Source organism: Aquarana catesbeiana, linkage group LG10 (assembly GCF_042186555.1).
Source record: "Aquarana catesbeiana isolate 2022-GZ linkage group LG10, ASM4218655v1, whole genome shotgun sequence".
Taxonomy (NCBI): domain Eukaryota; kingdom Metazoa; phylum Chordata; class Amphibia; order Anura; family Ranidae; genus Aquarana; species Aquarana catesbeiana.
The window spans coordinates 42,751,095-42,772,591 of NC_133333.1; the positions used below are offsets into that span (position 1 = coordinate 42,751,095).

The window sequence follows — 21,497 nt, forward strand, 5'->3', positions numbered from 1 at the left end:
TGCAGGCTCATCACCACCCAGCCCCTGCTGGGTCTAACTGATCATTAGCGGCTTATTCGGCTGTATCCCTCCACTTTACAAAAGAGTCCCTAGCCTCTTGCACACAGGATTCACAGCAGGTACCAAATAATTTGTTTAAAATCCTGTGACAGTAATGTAATACCTCTGTGGAAATTTTGGGGGTGCTATGAGGGTGCATGAAGATTTTTTGGGGGAGCTTCAGCACACCCAAGCAACCACCTGGCACCACCACTGCTGCTGACATTTCTTCTATTCTTTGCATAACTGTCCTTGGAGAGTGGCTAATATTTGAAAATACATTCTTTTGCTCAGGACACAGAGGGATTGATTTACTAAAGGCAAATAGACTGTGCACTTTGCAGAGAGCAGTTGCCCTCTGCAAGTGCAATTGCTCCAGAGCTTAGTAAATGAGGTAAGGCTTGACTTTGCAAAGAGTAACCAATCCTGTGTAAGTAAAATAAAAAAAACAGCATTTTTGCTTGCACGTGATTGGATGATGGAAGTCTGCAGAGCTTCTGCTCATTTACTAAGCTCTGGTGCAACTGCTCTTGCAGAGGGCAACTGCACTTTACAAAGTGCACAGTCTTTTTCCCTTTAGTAAATCAACCCCAGAATGTCCACAGCGGTCATGAAGCACTCTTTCACAAAATCTCCATCAGTGAAAGGCTTCATTTTATCTGCTATCAGCTTTGACACAGCATAGCTGACAAGTGTATTTTTTGAGATTCTGCACTTTGTTTTTTGAATGCCAAATTTTGTTTTTCTAGGCTCAGTTTAACCACTTGCCGACCGCTGCACGCCGATGTATGTCCAAACTTTGGCGGCGGATATCGTTGTTATGGCAGCAGTTAGCTGCCATAACCCCGGTATCCCCGTTTTCGTGCGGCGGTCGGCTTTCAGATAAAAGTGGTCTCTGCGACGGATTCACTGCGAGATCACTTTTATCGGTGGCGGGAGAGGCGATCGCGTCCTTCTCCGTGCTGTGCCTGGAGACAAGTGAGGCTAAGATGACGCCCACTCGTCTCCATGACACTGCTGGGCGGAAGCGACGTCAAAACGTCACTTCCGCCCATACGTCTTAAAGGCACATTTTTTTCAATGTCATTTTTTTAAATGACTTTTTTTTTTGCATTATAGTGTAAATATGAGATCTGAGGTCTTTTTGACCCCAGATCTCATATTTAAGAGGTTCTGTCATGCTTTTTTCTATTACAAGGGATGTTTACATTCCTTGTAATAGGAATAAAAGTGACACAATTTTTTTTTTTTTAAAAACAGTGTAAAAATAAATAAAATAATGTAAAATAAATAATAAAAAATACATTTTTGTTAAAAACCCCCTGTCCCGCCGAGCTCGCACGCAGAAGCGAATGCATACGTGAGTAGCGCCCACATATGAAAACGTGAAAACGGTGGTCAAACCACACATGTGATGTATCGCCGCAATCGTTAGAGTGAGAGCAATAATTCTAGCCCTAGACCTCCAATATAACGCAAAACATGCAACCTGTAGAATTTTTTAAACGTCGCCTATGGAGATTTTTGAGGGTAAAAAGTTTGACGCCATTCCACGAGCGGGCGCAATTTTGAAGCATGACATGTTGGGTATCAATTTACTCGGTGTAACATTATCTTTCACAATATAAAAAAAAATTGGGCTAACTTTACTGTTGTCTTTTTTTTGTTATTCAAAATGTGATTTTTTTTTCCAAAAAAAGCGCGCTTGTAAGACCACTGCGCAAATACGGTGTGAAAAAAGTATTGCAATGACCGCCATTTTATTCTCTAGGGTGTTAGAAAAAAACAATATATAATGTTTGGGGGTTCTAAGTACATTTTCTAGCAAAAAAAACTGTTTTAACCACTTGAGGTCCGGCCCATAGCCGAATGACGGCTACAGCGCGGACCTCAATCTCCTGGAGAACGTCATATGACGCCCTCCCCTATGCACGCGCACCGCGCGCACCCTGCAGGGCGCGCAGTGTGCGCGCTGTGATCACCGAGTCACGAAGACTCGGATGATCACAGATCCGAGTAAGGGGCCGGTCCCGGCCCCTTACCATGTGATCAGCTGTCAGCCAATGACAGCTAGTCACATGATGTAAACAAAAGCTCGGTGATCGGTTTCGTTTTCTCCTCACGCTGACAGCGTGAGGAGGAAAAAAAAGCCGATCACCGGCTTATGTCAAAGGGACATCGGTCCTGAAGAGGAAGGAGGCACAGATGCCTCATCTGTGCCTCCAAGTGCCATCTGCCAGTGCCCACAGTGCCCACAAGTGCCACCTATTAAAGCCCACAAGTGCCACCTATCAATGCCCACAAGTGCCACCTATCAATGCCCACAAGTGCCACCTATTAGTGCCACCTAGCAGTGCTGCCATCAATCAGTGCCCAATCAGTGCCCAACACTGCCACCCATCAGTGCCCATAACCGTCACCCATCAGTGCCCATCACTGCCACCTATCAGTGCCCATCAGTGCCGCCTCATCAGCGTGTTTGCAAAAATTGATAACAAAATATTTAAAAAAATATAATTTTTTTTAAAAATTCTGTCTTTTTCAATTTTTTTAACAAAAAATAAAAACCGTAGAGGTGATCAAATACCATCAAAAGAAAGCTCTATTTGTGGGAAAAAAATGATAAAAATTTCATTTGGGTACCGTGTTGTATGACCGCGCAATTGTCATTCAAAGTGCGACAGCACTGAAAGCTGAAAATTGGTCTGGACAGGAGGGGGGTTTAAGTGCCCAGTAAGCAAGTGGTTAAACATGTAAACACCTAAATTCCAAAACGAGGCTGGTCTTTAAGTGGTTTTATAATCAGCCTTCCTTGCTTGCCCACTAAATTCACAAAATCTTGGATGTTTAGTCTCATAGTGTCGCCTGCGGTTGCACTCCTTGTTCACAGCAACACCTGCATGGCAAATTAGGCATATTGGCTTGCAGTGGTGTTCTGTGAAAAAGTATTTTTCTGCCCAAGTGTCTTGGAACACCCGGCATTCAGCATCCACCTTTCTGCAATTTTTTGGCATTGTGAAGAAAAAAGAATATAACTAATATATAACTATTATCAGAATGATTGGACTCATAGCTAACATTTTACTAATTGTCTCTAGCAATAAGCATGGTACGTGTTGGGATTCTACTGATCCTGGCTTGTACCAGGTAGCTAAAGATGACATGATTGTGACGGCCCCTGCACCTCTGGACCCCTTTACATTACACAGCCCCCCCTTGCATAGTACACAGCACCACCCCACCCCCCGGCATATTACACAGCCCCCCCTACACCCACTGGTATAAACAAGGAAAAAGCCAAGCTTCACTTACCGACCAGCCCGCAGACAACCAAATAACCTGTCTAACAGTATGCGTTAAAAGCAGGGGTTTAAGTCTGCACACATTTGCAAATGCATGCGTAATCCACAGAGCCTCGTCAAGGCACCCTGGTATCTGTGGTACCTAACACTAATTTATAAGTGTCCCCACAGTGGAGGCACATGCATTCTGTTGGATAAGTGAGAGCAGGTGGACTGAAGGGCAGTCACCCCTTCTTAAAGTTACAGGGGCACACTGAACACCCAGCATATAGCACAATGGCTGCAAAGGTGTCAGTGCGTCGCCTGACCAAAAAACACGACAGTGATAGAAAAAAGATGCCCCTTGCTCCCATCTATAGCTGGCTATCAGTAAGAAGCATTTGGTTGTCTGCGGGCTGGTTGGTAAGTTAAGCTTGGTTTTTTCCTTGGATTTATCCTTGATCTTGTTTATACCTGTTGTTAGCCTTCCAATGCTTCTTACTGATAGCCAGCTATAGATGGGAGCAAGTAGCGTCTTTTTTGTACCCCTACACGCACCCCCTGCATATTACACCCAGGCTTCCCCTGCATCTCCTCCCTTCCTCCTCCTTGGCGGCCAATAGGATTGCTTCTCCTCTTGGCCTATCAGATCTCAGGACCTGCTTCCTGAGTCGGGATTGGCTGGGAGGAGAATCAGGAAGACAATTGCGAATATTCATTCGCTATTGTCACACAACTGGGTGAGCTTCCAACTCTAATCATGTGCTACTAAAAAAAAAAAACCCTTTGGAATCCTTGCATCCGGCGCCCTGCATGTAGAATTGGGGTCGGATGTTTGGATTAGGGGGGCAGCGCCTCTGTGCCCTGTATGGCCCAGCCTGCTGCTTCATATGCACTAAAGAAGTTTGGATAATGTGAAACAGATAAGTTACCACTCCAAGGTATTCTTTGAGCACCAGACCTGTTCACTGCAGTACATAATAAAAAGTAAGAGCACATGCATATTGGTTTAACCACTTACTTACGGTGCACTTTCTCCCCCTTCCTGCCCAGACCAATTTTCAGCTTTCAGCGCTGTCACACTTTGAATGACAATTGCGCGATCATGTAACACTGTACCCATATGAAATTTTTATCATTTTTTTTCCCACACAAATAGAGCTTTCTTTTGGTGGTATTTAATCACTGCGGGTTTTTTATTTTTGCTAAAAAAACAAGAATTAAAAAAGACTGCAAAATTTTATAACAAACTATGAAACTGTTGTTTTTTTCAAAATTGTCAAACAGGTAATTTTTCTCCTTCATTAAGTTGCGCTGATGAGGTGGCACTGATGGGCACTGATAGGCTGCACTGATAAGGTGGCACTGGTGAGCACTGATGGGTGGCACTGATAGGTGACACTGATGGGTGGCACTGGTGGGCACTGATAGGTGGCACTGGTGGGCACTGATAGGTGACACTTATGATGAGATGCTGATGGGCACTGATTGGCAGCACTGATGGGCACTGATTGGCAGCAGTGATGGGCACTGATAGGTAGCACTGGTGGGCACTGATAGTTTACATAGTTACATTGTAGATGAGGTTGAAAAAAGACACAAATCCATCAAGTCCGACCTATGTGTGTGATTATATGTTAGTATTACATTGTATATCCTTGTATGTTGCGGTCATTCAGGTTCTTATCTAATAGTTTTTTGAAGCTATCGATGCTCCCCGCTGAGACCACCGCCTGTGGAAGGGAATTCCACATCCTTGCCGGTGTCACTAATATGCACTGGTAGGTGGCACTGGTTGGCTTTCTGTGTATGGGACCGATGTCCCTCTGACAGAAGCCAGTAATCAGCTTTTTTTTTCTCCTCACGCTGTCAGCATGAGGGGAAAAAAGGCCGATTACGATCTTCTGTTTACATCACGTGATCAACGGTCATTGGTTGACAGCTGATCACGTGGTAAAGGGCCGGAATCGGCATTCTCCGGAGGACATGCATGGACGTCCTCCCAGCAATTAAGGCCAGCGCTGTAGCCGTCTTTCGGCTATAGAGCGGGAGGGAAGAGGTTAACAAAAACCCATTCCCATTCCAGCTTTTCCAAAAAATCCTACCACATTTATACAGGACAAGTAAGCCACTACTCAATTTTCCTCCATTAGTATTGGACCATAACTATACTGAGTGCCGGTTCACACTTCTACGATGCGGGAACCCTGCGTATCCACTGTGTGTTCCCGCATTACACAGCAGTTCACACTGCCATATGCAAACTGCTGAGAGTGTCAATACAATGTTAATGACATCCCCATTTCAGCTCTCATATCTCACTGCGAACTGTCAGTTCAGGCATGAATCAGATCGCATAGGTGTAAACACCCATGCGATCCGATTCTGGTGCGAACCAAAAAAAGGGTCCTGTGCGAGTACTATCTGTATGGCTGAAATTGTATCACGTGGACATCGCATGTGATTTACACTGCAGTGCGAATCACATGCAATCACGCAGCAGTGTGAACCAGCACTTAATCATGAGAAATAAGGAAGACAGCAGCTTTTAACATACTTTGCAGCATTTAACATACTTTGCAGCAGGAGGATAGGTGAATATAACACTAAAAATAAATTATCATTATAAAAATAAAAAACGTCTTGCCTTTACAGAATTATTCTTTTCTATTTTATAAAATGACAGACCCTCTTTAATCACTGTATTTATTGGCATATAACACGCACAGGCGTATAACACACACCTTCATTTTAGATGGGAAGTTTCAGGAAAAAAACGTAAATTTTAAATAAAGAACTTTGAAGCAAAATAAGGGTCAGTGCCCATCAATGCAGCCTCACCATTTCCCATCTGCATCCTGATCAATGCCTTCTGCATCCTCAGAATTGCCCATCAATGCAGCCTGATCAATGCCCATCTGCAGCCTCACAATTGCCCATCAATGCAGCCTGATCAATGCCAATCTACAGCCTCACAATTGCCCATCAATGCAGCTTGATCAATGCCCAGCCTTATCAATGCCCATATGCAGCCTCACCATTGCCATGAATGCAGCCTGATCAATGTCCATCTGCAGCCTCACCTCAGATTACTGCTGTCTCGGACCAGCTTCTATGATAGACAGAACGCTGGTCCAATGCCGGCCCAGGAGACGGGACTTCCTATTACAGAAGCCGCTGAGTAAACAGGAGATTCTCGCTGTATGTAAAGTGATGGCGCTCGTCCCTCTCCTCTCCCCGTTCCCTCCTAGGCAGCCCAAATTGGAGTATCGGCGTATAACACGCACATTTTTTCACCCGATTTTCAGGGTGAAAAAGTGCGTGTTATACGCCAATAAATACAGTATACTTTCCTGATGCAAGTCCTTACCTATACTCCCTGTTTAATGATGTAATCTGCACAAGTGTGTGTTTTATGATAAAGATGCAGCCATATACCTCATTAAGAGCGCTATTCTGCACTCACGTGACCCGCCGCTCTCTTCTCCTCCTCATCTGGCAACTGCAGTGGGCTGGGCTGAGGAAACCCCCGCTGACGTCAGAGAGGAGGGGAGGAGAGGAGGAGGGGAGAGTCACCTGAGCCCCAAGCGACGCACTTAAAGCGGGGGTTCACCCACACCTCCAAAAAAAAAAATATTAAAAGCCAGCAGCTACAAATACTGCAGCTGCTGACTTTTAATACACGGCCACTTACCTGTCCCAGGGTCCAGCGATGTCGGCAGGGGATGCCGAGAACCCGATCGGTTCTCGGCAGCTGCCGCTGCCATCCTAGGTGAGGGAATCAGGAAGTGAAGCGTTGCGGCTACACTTCCCGGTTCCCTACTGCGTATGTGCTCGTCCCAAGTGGTCCCCGCTCTCTCCTGGGAGCTGTGTGTTCCCAGGAGACAGCGCGGTGGGGACGGACGGGAAGAGGCATAGACTCCAATGGGAGTCTATGCCGGAAGTGGGTGCAAATACCTGTCTTAGACAGGTATCTGCACCCCCCTCCCCCCTGAAAGGTGCCAAATGTGACACCGGAGGGGGGGAGGGTTCCGAAAAGCGGAAGTTCCATTTTTGTGTGGAACTCCGCTTTAATCAGATATATGGCTGCATCTTTATTGTAAAACACAGACTCTGCAGCGGAACAGACAACCACTTGTCCACGGCCGGGTGCACACATTTATCACTGTGCACTGGCAGGCCAGAGTCTTAGCGGCGGCGGGCCGCGGGTTTTCGATCCCTGTACTACACCATGAGAGTGTTCTATCTCTTGAGCTGTGCATTTGCAAAGAGTCTATGAGGCCACTCTTGCTGGGAGGAGATCAAGCTGAGCTTGTCATTTGATCAATTTTGCTTATCTGGGCTATCATCTGCGCTGCTTGACTGCCTGTAATAGGGGTCAACTATATCCAGTAAGAGGCTGTGTCTGTCACTGTGAGCGGTGGAGGATGTTTCTTTTGGTCACACCTGTATTTTATTGCCTATTTTAACTGGATAAAGAATGGACTTTACACTTACTTGGATCTAATTTGCATCTATTAACCACTTTGAGAGTTGGTGTTTACAAGATAAAATCATTTTTTTTGCTAGAAAATTATGTAGAACCCCCAAACATTATATTATATTATGCTGCGCTAGGATATTGGCTGTATATGTCCACTATGGGAATAAGAAAGATCCTTTAGAATGTTTGTATCCTTAATATCACTGCAGTGCTCACACACAAATATAAAACGTGCCCGACCACCGTAGCTGTAGATTCTGCTTACCAGACGGCAAGATTAAAAGGCAGATGGCTATAACCCAGCCTAGGCCTCTAAGATTGCAGATGACCACAATAGGGATGGTGATTCAAATGGTGTAGATCGCTCCCTCTGTCCCGCTTTAGTGTTTGTTCACTCAATTGGGTACTCAAGAGAAGAGAGAACTGGCCATAATGTAATATAGTCTGAACATTGTTTATTAAAATAAAGTAATGCACTTACAGTTAAAAAAAGTTCACATTGCATAAAAGAATGCCAGCCGGCTTAAACAAAACAGAGCCCATATTTCTACTCCGATCACGTGGTGACGTCACTACGTGCCTTCCTCCAGACGCATTTCATCATAAGCAGATGTTGTCAATGGGAGTCCCATTACTAATGGTAATAGTAATACTTTATGTCACACCGTATTTGCGCAGCAGTTTCACAAGCACAAGTTTTTTGGAAAAAATATATTTTTTTTTAATTAAAAAAAATAAGACAACAGAAAAGTTAGCCCAATTTTTTTATATTGTGAAAGATAATGTTACGCCGAGTAAATTGATACCTAACATGTCACGCTTCAAAATTGGGCCCGCTCGTGGAATGGCGACAAACTTTAACCCTTAAAAATCTCCATAGGTGACGTTTACAAATGTCTACAGGTTACCAGTTTTGAGTTACAGAGGTCTAGTGCTAGAATTATTGCTCTCGCTCTAACAATCGCAGCAATACCTCACATATGTGGTTTGAACACCGTTTTCATATGCGGGCGTGACTTTACAAAAAAAAAATGTCCCCTTTAAGAATGGAGGGTGAAGTTTGATGTCGCTTCCGCCCTCCAATGTTATGGAGCTGAGCGGGGGCAATCTTTCCCTCACTCGGCATCTAGCCTGCGAGGGAGAAGAAAAATATTTAAAATAATCTGGCATGGCCAAACCCCCCTTGTGAGGAGGGTCTCATTAACCAGTTGCCGACCGCCGCACGACTATATACGTCGACAGAGCGGCACGGGCAGGCAAAAGGACTTACAGGTACGTCCTTGCCTGCCCGCGGGTGGGGGGTCCGATCGGACCCCCCCCCGGTGCCAGCGGCGGTCGGATCGAGGTCAGGGTCGATCAAAGGTGAGGGGGAGGCCACTCATTCGTGCCCCCCCCTCGCGATCGCTCCTGGCCAATGACAAGCTTCCTCGGCTTCTGTGAATGTAAACAGAAGCAGAGGAAGTGATGTAATCTCTCCTCGAGTCGGTCTTTTCGTCCGGCGCCGAGGAGAGAAGACATCCAAGTAAGTGCACCAACACTACACATACAGTAGAACACGCAGGCACACTTGTCACCCCCCTGTCACCCCCCGATCACCCCCTGATCACCCCCCTGTACCCCCTGTCACTCTGACACCAATAGCAGGTTTTTTTTTTTTCTGATTTATTGCATTGGTGTCAGTTTGTGTCAGTTACAAGTGTTAGGGCAGTTAGGTTAGCCCCCTTTAGGTCTAGGGTACCCCCCTTTAGGTCCAGGGTACCCCCCTAACCCCCCTAATAAAGTTTTAACCCCGTGATCACCCCCCGTCGCCAGTGTCACTAAGCGATCGTTTTTCTGATCGCTGTATTAGTGACACAGGTGACGCTAGTTAGGGAGGTAAGTATATAGGTTCGCTGTCAGTGTTTTATAGCGACAGGGACCCCCATATACTACCTTCTAAAGGTTTTAACCCCTTGATTGCCCCCTAGTTAACCCTTTCACCAGCGATCACCATATAATTGTTACAGGTGACGCTGGTTAGTTGGTTTGTTTTTTGTAGTTTATTGTAGTTTATTACAGTTTTAGGGCACCCGCCGTTTATTACCCTATAAAGGTTTAACCCCCTAATTGCCCGGCGGTGATAGAAGTTAAGTTTTTAGGGTCAGATAAGGTCTGCGTCGCCCCAGGCAGCGTCAGGTTAGCGCCAGTACCGCTAACACCCACGCACGCAGCATACGCCTCCCTTAGTGCTATAGTATCTGAACGGATCGATATCTGATCCGATCAGATCTATACTCCCCAGCAGTTTAGGGTCCCCCAAAAAAACGCAGTGTTAGCGGGATCAGCCCAGATACCTGCTAGCACCTGCGTTTTGCTCCTCGGCCCAGCCCAGCCCAGCCCACCCAAGTGCAGTATCGATCGATAACTGTCACAAAACACTAAGCACACATAACTGTAGCGTTCGCAGAGTCAGGCCTGATCCCTGCGATCGCTAACAGTTTTTTGGTAGCGGTTTGAATCAGTCGCTGACAGTCAGGAGCTTTTTTGCCTGTGAGTCTCACTAGTGTACCCCTAAATTTAGAGGCCAAAATGGCAAATCGAAGATACACTAGTGAAGAGGCCTACACGTTTCTGAGTATGACAGATAGTGAAGAGGAAGTCACTCATCTGTCAAGTTCAGGCTCAGAATACGAACCTGTAGAGGACAGCGGCTCCATGACAGATAGCTCTGACGACGGAGTTGTGGTCCCTGCTAGGGTCAGGCGTACCAGACCCCGATCTTCTTCTTCTGTCCTTGAAGTGCAAGAACCGCAGGGCTCTCGTAGGGAGCAGAGAGGTACTAGTGCCGCTACTCCTGGTGAACTGGCAAGCACCAGCGGCCTAGTACACCCTGGTCGTACATCCAGCACTGCAGTATCACGTGGTGACGTGGCGAGTCCCATAAGTGCAGTTCAAGCTGGCGAGGTGGCAAGCACAACTAGTGTCCCGCTGCCACCAATAAGACAAAGACAGGCCCGTCGTGCCCATAGTGCCCTTCCTGCTGCATTCGCCAATCCGAATTGGGTACCCACCACTTCTGCAGCACCCGTACTTCCCCCTTTCACTGGCCAACCCGGAATTCAGGTGGAAACAGTTGACTTTATGCCACTGGATTTTTATTCACTGTTTTTCACCGAAGATCTCTATAGATCTATTGTGGACCAAAGCAATTTGTACGCTGGTCAACACATCGCCGCTAATCCCCAGTCCTCCCTTGCCAGAGATTGGAGACCAATTACGGTCTCCGAATTTAAGATCTTTCTGGGCCTTTCCCTCAACATGGGCATAACCAAAAAGAGTGAGTTGCAGTCATATTGGTCCACTGACCCAATTCACCATATGCCCGTGTTCTCTGCCTCCATGACCAGGGCACGATACGAGCAGATTTTGCGGTTCAAGCACTTCAACGACAATGAACTCTGTCGTCCTCGTGGAGACCCTGCATACGATCGGCTCTACAAAATTCGGCCCCTCGTAAACCACTTCAACCAACGTTTTGCAGACTTGTTTACCCCCCATCAAGTTGTCTGCGTTGATGAGTCCCTGATTAAGTTTTCTGGCCGCTTGTCCTTCAAACAGTACCTTCCCAGCAAGCGTGCCAGATACGGGGTCAAGATGTATAAGCTCTGTGACAGGGCCACAGGCTATACATGTAGATTTATGGTTTACGAGGGCAAAGATAGTCACGTAGAGCCGATCAACTGCCCTGACTACATAGGAAGCGCTGGCAAGATAGTGTGGGACTTGGTGTCACCCTTATTCGGAAAGGGGTACCACTTGTACGTGGACAATTATTATACGAGCGTGCCACTTTTTAGTCACTTGTTTGATCAGCAGATTGGAGCATGTGGCACCGTGCGACCTAATCGCCGGGGCTTTCCCCAGCGGCTTGTAGAGTCCCGTCTTAGGCTGGGGGAGAGAGCCTGCTTGAAGTATAATAATTTGCTCGCTATGAAGTGGAGGGATAAGAAGAATGTTTCGTTCTCACCTCCCTTCATGCAGACACGACGACCCAAATTACTACGGCGACTGGTGTTGTGGAGAAACCCCTCTGTGTCCACGAATACAACCTTAATATGGGAGGGGTGGACCTCAACGACCAGTTGTTGGCGCCGTACCTAATTGCCCGTAAGGCCAGACGCTGGTACAAAAAAGTGTCTGTTTATTTATTTCAATTGGCTTTGCTGAACGCTCATGTGCTATACAGAGCTTCAGGACAGACTGGATCCTTCCTTAAATTCCAGGAAGAGATCGTCAGAGCCCTTCTGTTTCCAGACGGTGCTCCACCTCACCTTCCCAATCCAAATGCAGTAGGCCGGCTGCATGAGAGGCATTTTCCTTATGTCCTCGAGAGTACCCCTACCCAACGAGCCCCCCAAAGAAAATGTCTTGTCTGCAGAAAGCGCGGATTTAGGCGTGACACCCGGTATTATTGTCCCTCCTGTCCTGGCAATCCTGGTCTTTGCATTGGTGAATGTTTTGAACGCTACCATACACTAGTTGAGTATTAGCGTAGGGTACAGCACTGCACAGACTAGGACACACTTCCACAGGGTCTCCCAAGATGCCATCGCATTTTGAGAGACCCAAACCTGGAACCGTTACAGTTTTAAAAGTTACAGTTATAAAAAAAAAAAAAGTAAAAAAAAAAAAAAAAGTAAAAAAAAAAAAAATACACAAAAAAAATATAAAATAAAAAAAACAAAAATAGTTGTCGTTTTATTGTTCTCTCTCTCTCTCTATTTTCTCTCTATTGTTCTGCTCTTTTTTACTGTATTCTATTCTGCATTGTTTTATTGTTATGTTTTATCATGTTTGCTTTTCAGGTATGTAATTTTTTTATACTTTGTTTTTTTTATTGTTAACCACCTTTGTGTTTTCAGGTACGCCATTCAGCTGCAGCGCGGATTTATTTATCTTGACAGCAACAGCGTTTGCTCCCACGATACATAAAGCCGTGACTCCAGCGCTGTCGGAGGTGATTTCACCACCACAGTTACATACTTCAGCATATATGCCGAAGCGTGGGGGCAGAAGTGGGTGGAGGAGCGATTTGCTCCTGCCTTTTGCGGGAGGATGCCCCCATGCTTCGGCATATATATATTTTAGGTAGGCACAGGTTGCGTTAAATGTTTTATTTTTTACTATGGTTTTTTTTTTGTATTTACTTTGCAGGTATGGTAAGTATTACTGTTATACTGTAATGTTACTTTGTTTTTTGTTAACCATCATTTGCTTAGCAGGTACGCCATTCAGTTGCAGCGCGGATTTATTTATCTTGACAGCAACAGCGTTTGCTCCCACGATACATAAAGCCGTGACTCCAGCGCTGTCGGAGGTGATTTCACCACCACAGTTACATACTTCAGCATATATGCCGAAGCGTGGGGGCAGTGGGTGGAGGAGCAATTTGCTCCTGCCTTTTGCGGGAGGATGCCCTCATGCTTCGGCATATATAAATGGTGCATGTATGCCCATCATTAGAAGTGGGTGGATGAAGGGAGGTATTCTAATGGTGGGCATACCCACCGATCAATATCTTTTTTTCGTTCAGCCCACAGGCTGCATGAAAAAAAAGTTTACAATATATGCCCAACAAGGACCAGCAACGTACTGGTATGTTGCTGGACTTTGAGTGGTTATACCAGAATGATGCCTGCAGGTTTAGGTATCATCTTGGTATCATTCTTTTCAGCCAGCGGTCGGCTTTCATGTAAAAGCAATCCTAGCGGCTAATTAGCCTCTAGACTGCTTTTACAAGCAGTGGGAGGAAATGCCCCCCCCCCCCCACCGTCTTCCATGTTTTTCTCTGGCTCTCCTGTCCCAACAGGGAACCTGAGAATGCAGCCAGTGATTCGGCCAGCTGACCACAGAGCTGATCAGAGACCAGAATGGCTCCAAACATCTCTATGGCCTAAGAATCCGGAAGCTACGAGCATTTCATGACTTAGATTTCGCCAGATGTAAACAGCGCCATTGGGAAATTGGGAAAGCATTTTATCACACCGATCTTGGTATGGTCAGATGCTTTGAGGGCAGAGGAGAGATCTAGGGTCTAATAGACCCCAATTTTTTCAAAAAAGAGTACCTGTCACTACCTATTGCTATCATAGGGGATATTTACATTCCCTGAGATAACAATAAAAATGATTTAAAAAAAATAAAAATGAAAGGAACAGTTTAAAAATAAGATAAAAAATCAAAAAATTAATTAAAAAAAAAAAAAAAAAAAAAGCACCCCTGTCCCCCCCTGCTCTCGCGCAAAGGCGAACGCAAGCGTTGGTCTGGCGTCAAATGTAAACAGCAATTGCACCATGCATGTGAGGTATCACCGCGAAGGTCAGATCGAGGGCAGTAATTTTAGCAGTAGACCTCCTCTGTAAATCTAAAGTGGTAACCTGTAAAGGCTTTTAAAGGCTTTTAAAAATGTATTTAGTTTGTCGCCACTGCACGTTTGTGCGCAATTTTAAAACATGTCATGTTTGGTATCCATGTACTCAGCCTAAGATCATCTTTTTTATTTCATCAAACATTTGGGCAATATAGTGTGTTTTAGTGCATTAAAATTTAAAAAAGTGTGTTTTTTCCCCAAAAAATGCGTTTGAAAAATCGCTGCGGAAATACTGTGTGAAAAAAAAAAATGAAACACCCACCATTTTAATCTGTAGGGCATTTGCTTTAAAAAAATATATAATGTTTGGGGGTTCAAAGTAATTTTCTTGCAAAAAAAAATAATTTTTTCATGTAAACAAAAAGTGTCAGAAAGGGCTTTGTCTTCCAGTGGTTAGAAGAGTGGGTGATGTGTGACATAAGCTTCTAAATGTTGTGCATAAAATGCCAGGACAGTTCAAAACCCCCCCAAATGACCCCATTTTGGAAAGTAGACACCCCAAGCTATTTGCTGAGAGGCATGTCGAGTCCATGGAATATTTTATATTGTGACACAAGTTGCGGGAAAAAGACAAATTATTATTTTTTTTTTTTTTTTGCACAAAGTTGTCACTAAATGATATATTGCTCAAACATGCCATGGGAATATGTGAAATTACACCCCAAAATACATTCTGTTGCTTCTCCTGAGTACGGGGATACCACATGTGTGAGACTTTTTGGGAGCCTATCCGCATAGGGGACCCCGAAAACCAAGCACCGCCTTCAGGCTTTCTAAGGGCGTAAATTTTTGATTTCACTCTTCACTGCCTATCACAGTTTCGGAGGCCATGTAATGCCCAGATGGCACAAACCCCCCCCAAATGACCCCATTTTGGAAAATAGACACCCAAAGCTATTTGCAGAGAGGTATAGTGAGTATTTTGCAGACCTCACTTTTTGTCACAAACTTTTGAAAATTGAAAAAAGAAAAAAAAAAATACGTTTTTCTTGTCTTTCTTCATTTTCAAAAACAAATGAGAGCTGCAAAATACTCACCATGCCTCTCAGCAAATAGCTTGGGGTGTCTACTTTCCAAAATGGGGTCATTTTGGGGCAGTTTTGTGCTATCTTGGCATTTTATGGCCTTCAAAACTGTGATGGGTAGTAAGGAGTGAAATCAAAAATTAACGCTCTTAGAAATCCTGAAGGCGGTGATTGGATTTCGGGGCCCCGTATGAAGCTAGGCTCCCAAAAAGTGCCACTCATGTGGTATCCCCGTACTCAGGAGAAGCAGCAGAATGTATTTTGGGGTGTAATTCCACATATGCCCATGGCATGTTTGAGCAATATATCATTTAGTGACAACTTTGTGCAAAAAAAAAAAAAAAAATTGTCACTTTCCCGCAACTTGTGTCAAAATATAAAATATTCCATGTACTCATCATGCCTCTCAGCAAATAGCTTGGGGTGTCTTCTTTCCAAAATGGGGTCATTTGGGGGGGTTTTGTGCCATCTGGGCATTTTATGGCCTTCAAAAATGTGATAGGTAGTGAGGAGTGAAATCACAACTTTACGCCCTTAGAAATCCTGAAGGCGGTGCTGGGTTTTCGGGGCCCCGTACGCGGCTAGGCTCCCAAAAAGTCCCACACATGTGGTATCCCCATACTCAGGAGAATCAGCAGAATGTATTTTGGGGTGCAATTCCACATAAGCCCATAGCCTGTGTGAGCAATATATAATTTAGTGACAACTTTGTGCAAAAAAAAAAAAAAATTGTCACTTTTCCGCAACTTGTGTCAAAAATTAAATATTCCATGGACTCAACATGCCTCTCAGCAAATAGCTTGGGGTGTCTACTTTCCAAAATGGGGTCATTTGGGGGGGGTTTGTGCCATCTTGGCATTTTATGGCCTTCAAAACTGTGATAGGTAGTGAGGAGTAAAATCAAAAATTTATGCCCTTAGAAATCCTGAAGGCGGTGCTTGGATTTTGGGGCCCCGTACGCGGCTAGGCTCCCAAAAAGTCCCACACATGTGGTATCCCCGTACTCAGGAGAAGCAGCAGAATGTATTTTGGGGTGTAATTCCACATATGCCCATGACATGTTTGAGCAGTATATCATTTAGTGACAACTTTGTGCAAAAAAAAAAAAAAAAAAAAAAAATTGTCACTTTCCTGCAACTTGTGTCCAAATATAAAATATTCCATGGACTCAACATGCCTCTCAGCAAATAGCTTGGGGTGTCTACTTTCCAAAATGGGGTCATTTGGGGGGGGTTTGTGCCATCTTGGCATTTTATGGCCTTCAAAACTGTGATAGGTAGTGGGGAGTAAAATCAAAAATGTATGCCCTTTGAAATCCTGAAGGCGGTGCTTGGTTTTCGGGGCCCCGTACGCGGCTAGGCTCCCAAAAAGTCCCACACATGTGGTATCCCCGTACTCAGGAGAAGCAGCAGAATGTATTTTGGGGTGTAATTCCACATATGCCCATGGCATGTTTGAGCAATATATCATTTAGTGACAACTTTGTGAAAAAAAAAAAAAAATTGTCACTTTCCCGCAACTTGTGTCCAAATATAAAATATTCCATGGACTTAACATGCCTCTCAGCAAATAGCTTGGGGTGTCTACTTTCCAAAATGGGGTCATTTGGGGGGGGTTTGTGCCATCCTGGCATTTTATGGCCTTCAAAACTGTGATAGGTAGTGAGGAGTAAAATCAAAAATGTATGCCCTTTGAAATCCTGAAGGCGGTGCTTGGTTTTCGGGGCCCCGTACGCGGCTGGGCTCCCAAAAAGTCCCACACATTTGGTATCCCCGTACTCAGGAGAAGCAGCTGAATGTATTTTGGGGTGCAATTCCACATATGCCCATGGCCTGTGTGAGCAATATATCATTTAGTGACAACTTTTTGTAATTTTTTTTTTTTTTTTGTCATTATTCAATCACTTGGGACAAAAAAAAAAAATATTCAATGGGTTCAACATGCCTCTCAGCAATTTCCTTGGGGTGTCTACTTTCCAAAATGGGGTCATTTGGGGGGGTTTTGTACTGCCCTGCCATTTTAGCACCTCATGAAATGACATAGACAGTCATAAACTAAAAGCTGTGTAAATTCCAGAAAATGTACCCTAGTTTGTAGGCGCTATAACTTTTGCGCAAACCAATAAATATACGCTTATTGACATTTTTTTTACCAAAGACATGTGGCCGAATACATTTTGGCCTAAATGTATGACTAAAATTGATTTTAATGGATTTTTTTTATAACAAAAAGTAGAAAATATCATTTTTTTTCAAAATTTTCGGTCTTTTTCCGTTTATAGCGCAAAAAATAAAAGCGGCAGAGGTGATCAAATACCATCAAAATAAAGCTCTATTTGTGGGAAGAAAAGGACGCAAATTTCGTTTGGGTACAGCATTGCATGACCGCGCAATTAGCAGTTAAAGCGACGCAGTGCCAAATTGTAAAAAGTGCTCTGGTCAGGAAGGGGGTAAATCCTTCCGGGGCTGAAGTGGTTAATGTGGATAGTTTATATCGGGGAGAGTGGGGGTCCCATAAAAAGGAGGCTAATAGATGGTTGAGTTTGGAAAAAAATATTTTAGGTATCCATTGGGGGGAGTTTCAGAATAGATAAGTGAATTTAGGCAAGATCGTCATTTTAATAAGGTTTATACGGCCTAATAACGATAATGTAAAATTTTCCCATGATTTGAGTTTCACCTTAACAGCAACAAGAATCGACATCAAGTTCAATTTGACATATTCAGTGGCAGAATGAGAACTTATGACACCCAAATATTTGAACTTATCTACCCACTGAAGCAGGACATCAGAGGGGGCGGCACAGTGGTGTAGTGGGTAGCACTCTCGCCTAGCAGTAAAAAGAGTTGTTGGTTCGAATCCCAACCACGACACTACCTGCCTGGAGTTTGCATGTTCTCCCTGTGCCTGCATGGGTTTCTTCCGGGTACACCAGTTTCCTCCCACACTCCAAAGACATGCTGGTAGGTTAATTGGCTTCTGTCCAAAATTAGCCCTAGTATATGAATGTGAGTTGGGGACCTTAGATTGTGGGCTCCTTGAGGGTAGGGACCAATGAGTGTGCGATGTATGTGCAGATTGCTGCGTAAATTGACAATGCTTTATGGGTACCTTAAATAGGGATAATTGTAGACATGCACCCACATTCACTCAGGTTGGACTGGTGTCTTTATTCAACCTTACTAACTATGTAACTATGCAACTATGTAAGAGCCTGAGCCCAGGAGTCAATGGGAAAAGTTGTGAATATGTCCAGTGCACACGAAGGCCCATGACCTCCAAAAAAGTATTAAGGACCCAGAGAGCAGCCTGTAGAGATGGACCAAGGTTATTGAGAAAAAGAAGCAGGTCATCAGCGTACAGGGCCAGCCAGGGTTTTGCCCCCTGTGAACCACTTGTTCTTCTCGTTCTAGGGTCCTTAAAGTTGAATTATTAATCCCAGCTATACTGAACTAGAACTAGGGTGGAATCTGTTAGTTGCACAGACCCATCAAGTGTCCGGGGCTGTAATGCAGCATCTTTAGTCACCTGGTCTGCTTCCATGTGTGAATTTTAAAGTTAATATGACTACCTCAGCAAGAACCTGGATGGCTGAAAACAGCCAATCAAATTAACTTGGCATGCTTGGTTGGTTTACCTGCTGAAGTAAAAACAAACTTCTGGCCCTTCAAATGGAACCAAGAGCTCTTGATATCTCGACTATCTATATAAATATACATTCTTTTTTAGCTCACAGGCTTTGCTAAAACATGGAGCTCTGCTTCTTGAGCTGGGGAAAAAGGATCCAATGACTTTGAATACAGAGTATCCTTCTGGGTGATAAACTGCATACTCAGTATAAAACCAGGAATAACTCTACAAAACATTAAATATCTGGGTCTTCGGGGAGTGTGTCCTGCACTGGGCTCACAGCAGCTGATTCCTACACCATCAATTTAACACATGTGGCTTCCTTTGTCTCCAGCCTCCTCCAATAGAGGCAATAAGGTGGCTGGATTCAAATGTACGCATTTTTTTATTGTTAGATTTGTACATAAACAAACTCATATGTTAAACCTTTCATTAGACAAACATTTAGTTAGCTGTACATTTGCTGTGCAGAATGTGGGACCATTAAAAATTAAATATTTGACCAAAATAATGTCTGTAACTTTGTCTAAAAGCACCTTTGCATAAAGCTACAGCTCTGATATATCGGGCTGAACCCTTCATTACTGGGTCCAGCATGCATAAATATATTACAATGGCTTGTTTTCTATCATGCTGTTTGTGTAAGAACTCCAGGTTCATGTTTCAAAAAGACAAATTTTTCCTGGCAATATTATAATAAATGATAACAATACCCTGCGGTCATGCAGAGATGTCCATAAATCCAAAATATTCTTCTGCTTATACCTCGGCACTTACAAGGAAAAGGGGCACATCATTCCACAATCCACACATTCTGCTTTGGATTTCAAAAATAAAAATAAATAAAAACAAAAGGACCAACAATCTGTATGATGGACCAGAAAGCATCAAAAACTAAAAAACAACTGGCTGCAGGTGGCATCTATCCTAACAGCGTGTGTGGACTTGATGTAATGGGTCTGTTATATTTAAATTTTATTTATTACAACTCTCACATCATGGACCACACATCAAGTTATTATCAAAAACCTTAAAATTTAATTTTTGTAGAAAAACTTCTTATGTATCCCATATATCTTGGCTTTGTTAAATATTATGGCAGCTTTATTACAAATAACAACCTCATCTTAATCTTTTTTTTTCTCCCAATAAAGGCTTATTGTATAAATGTAAAATTACAAAATTTTTATCTTAATCTAAACTAATCTCATTCGTTACAAATTTCCCCATTAACCTGGATTTCATTTCCAACCAAAAGGTTGTCTAAACCAGTTTCAATATATCAAAATTATTAAGAAAATTGTTAAAAACTCATATTAGAAATTAATACTCATTATTACTTAATTTTACTTACAGTAACTTCCCTTTTTTAAATGCACTGTTTCCACTATCAAAAGATATTCAATTTGTGTAAATACACTGTAAATGTAACCTTCATTTTACCATGTTTGGAAAACAGATTCAAAAAATAATTGTGATCACATTGTTTATCATTAGATTCGTTAACCCGGCAAATTTTGTTATAAATGTTTTGTCTAAAAAACTGGAATTGGCATGGTGTCCTTCCAGCTTATCACTGACCTCTCATCCCAGCCACATTCTTTCATGAGAGCACAAGGGAGGAGGTCACATCTGCGTACATGACACACACAAGGGATAGACTAAAGGTTCCAGCATTCACACACATACACGAATATATCTCTCTTAAATCGCTTACTTTTTTCCCATTTGTACACAACACATGCATATCATTCTCTCACTTTCTTTTAACTCTTATTACTCTGTTCCTTGACTTTTCTAGTTGTAGTGCCTGACCCCAAATTCATCCCACAACTTAACATGAAAATGTCCCTTTCTGTCTAGAGTTTATTGTCACCCTTAATCTATTGTGCTCACATAGATAGCTGTTTCTCTAGCTGTTTGCATGATTCTTAGTCCCTGTGGACCTTGGTAACCCAGTTACCCATTGTGGATCTCTGTCCACTTTACCCATTAATATAGGGGCTCAGTATAGGCGGAACCGCACCTTCGGTTCATATATAGCGCTCCTCTTGCGCTAGGCATTTTTGAGGGTCTCTTACCCTTCATTCCCTTACTTAATTTAATGCCCATAATGGCTGGCCAGACTTCTCTACATGTGCCTATACCCTCTTGCCTCTAAACTACTTTATCTAGCAGATGTACTACATATACCTGTGAACAGCACCATTCTTCCCTTTCTTATCTATAACACTGCGATGGGCAGTAGACAGTGAAAACATAACATATAACTACCAATCAATACAGTTTGATTAAGGGGAGTAAAATAGGTACCCTTTGTCCAGAAAATGCCTTACCGATCAAGGTAGTCTGATAACTCAAATATAAGCAAAAGGCTTACCTCAGCTGATTATCAGAAATTCCCGGATCGTCTCAAGCTCCTCGTTTTGGATTCTCAGGGTCACCTGTAAAGCCCCTCCTAAGCAAAGCTCGCCACGTGACTTGGACATTTTGATGATAGGCAACTCCTATCCTCATATTGATCAGTGGTTCCAAATTAATAATAACTACTGCAGTAGGGAACAGACACAAAAGATACGCTCAGTATCTTTCCAAATAACTGTTCTGCTTTATTATGATGCAATTGAAGG

The 21,497-nt window shown here is 43.6% G+C and overlaps 1 protein-coding gene across 1 annotated transcript in view; it reads right to left on the bottom strand.

Annotated features, from left to right (window-relative positions):
* LOC141110637 (pregnancy-specific beta-1-glycoprotein 5-like) overlaps window positions 1-21,497 on the bottom strand; it is a 270,576-nt gene that overhangs the window by 161,395 nt on the left and 87,684 nt on the right. The gene's annotated exons all lie outside the window — the stretch shown is intronic.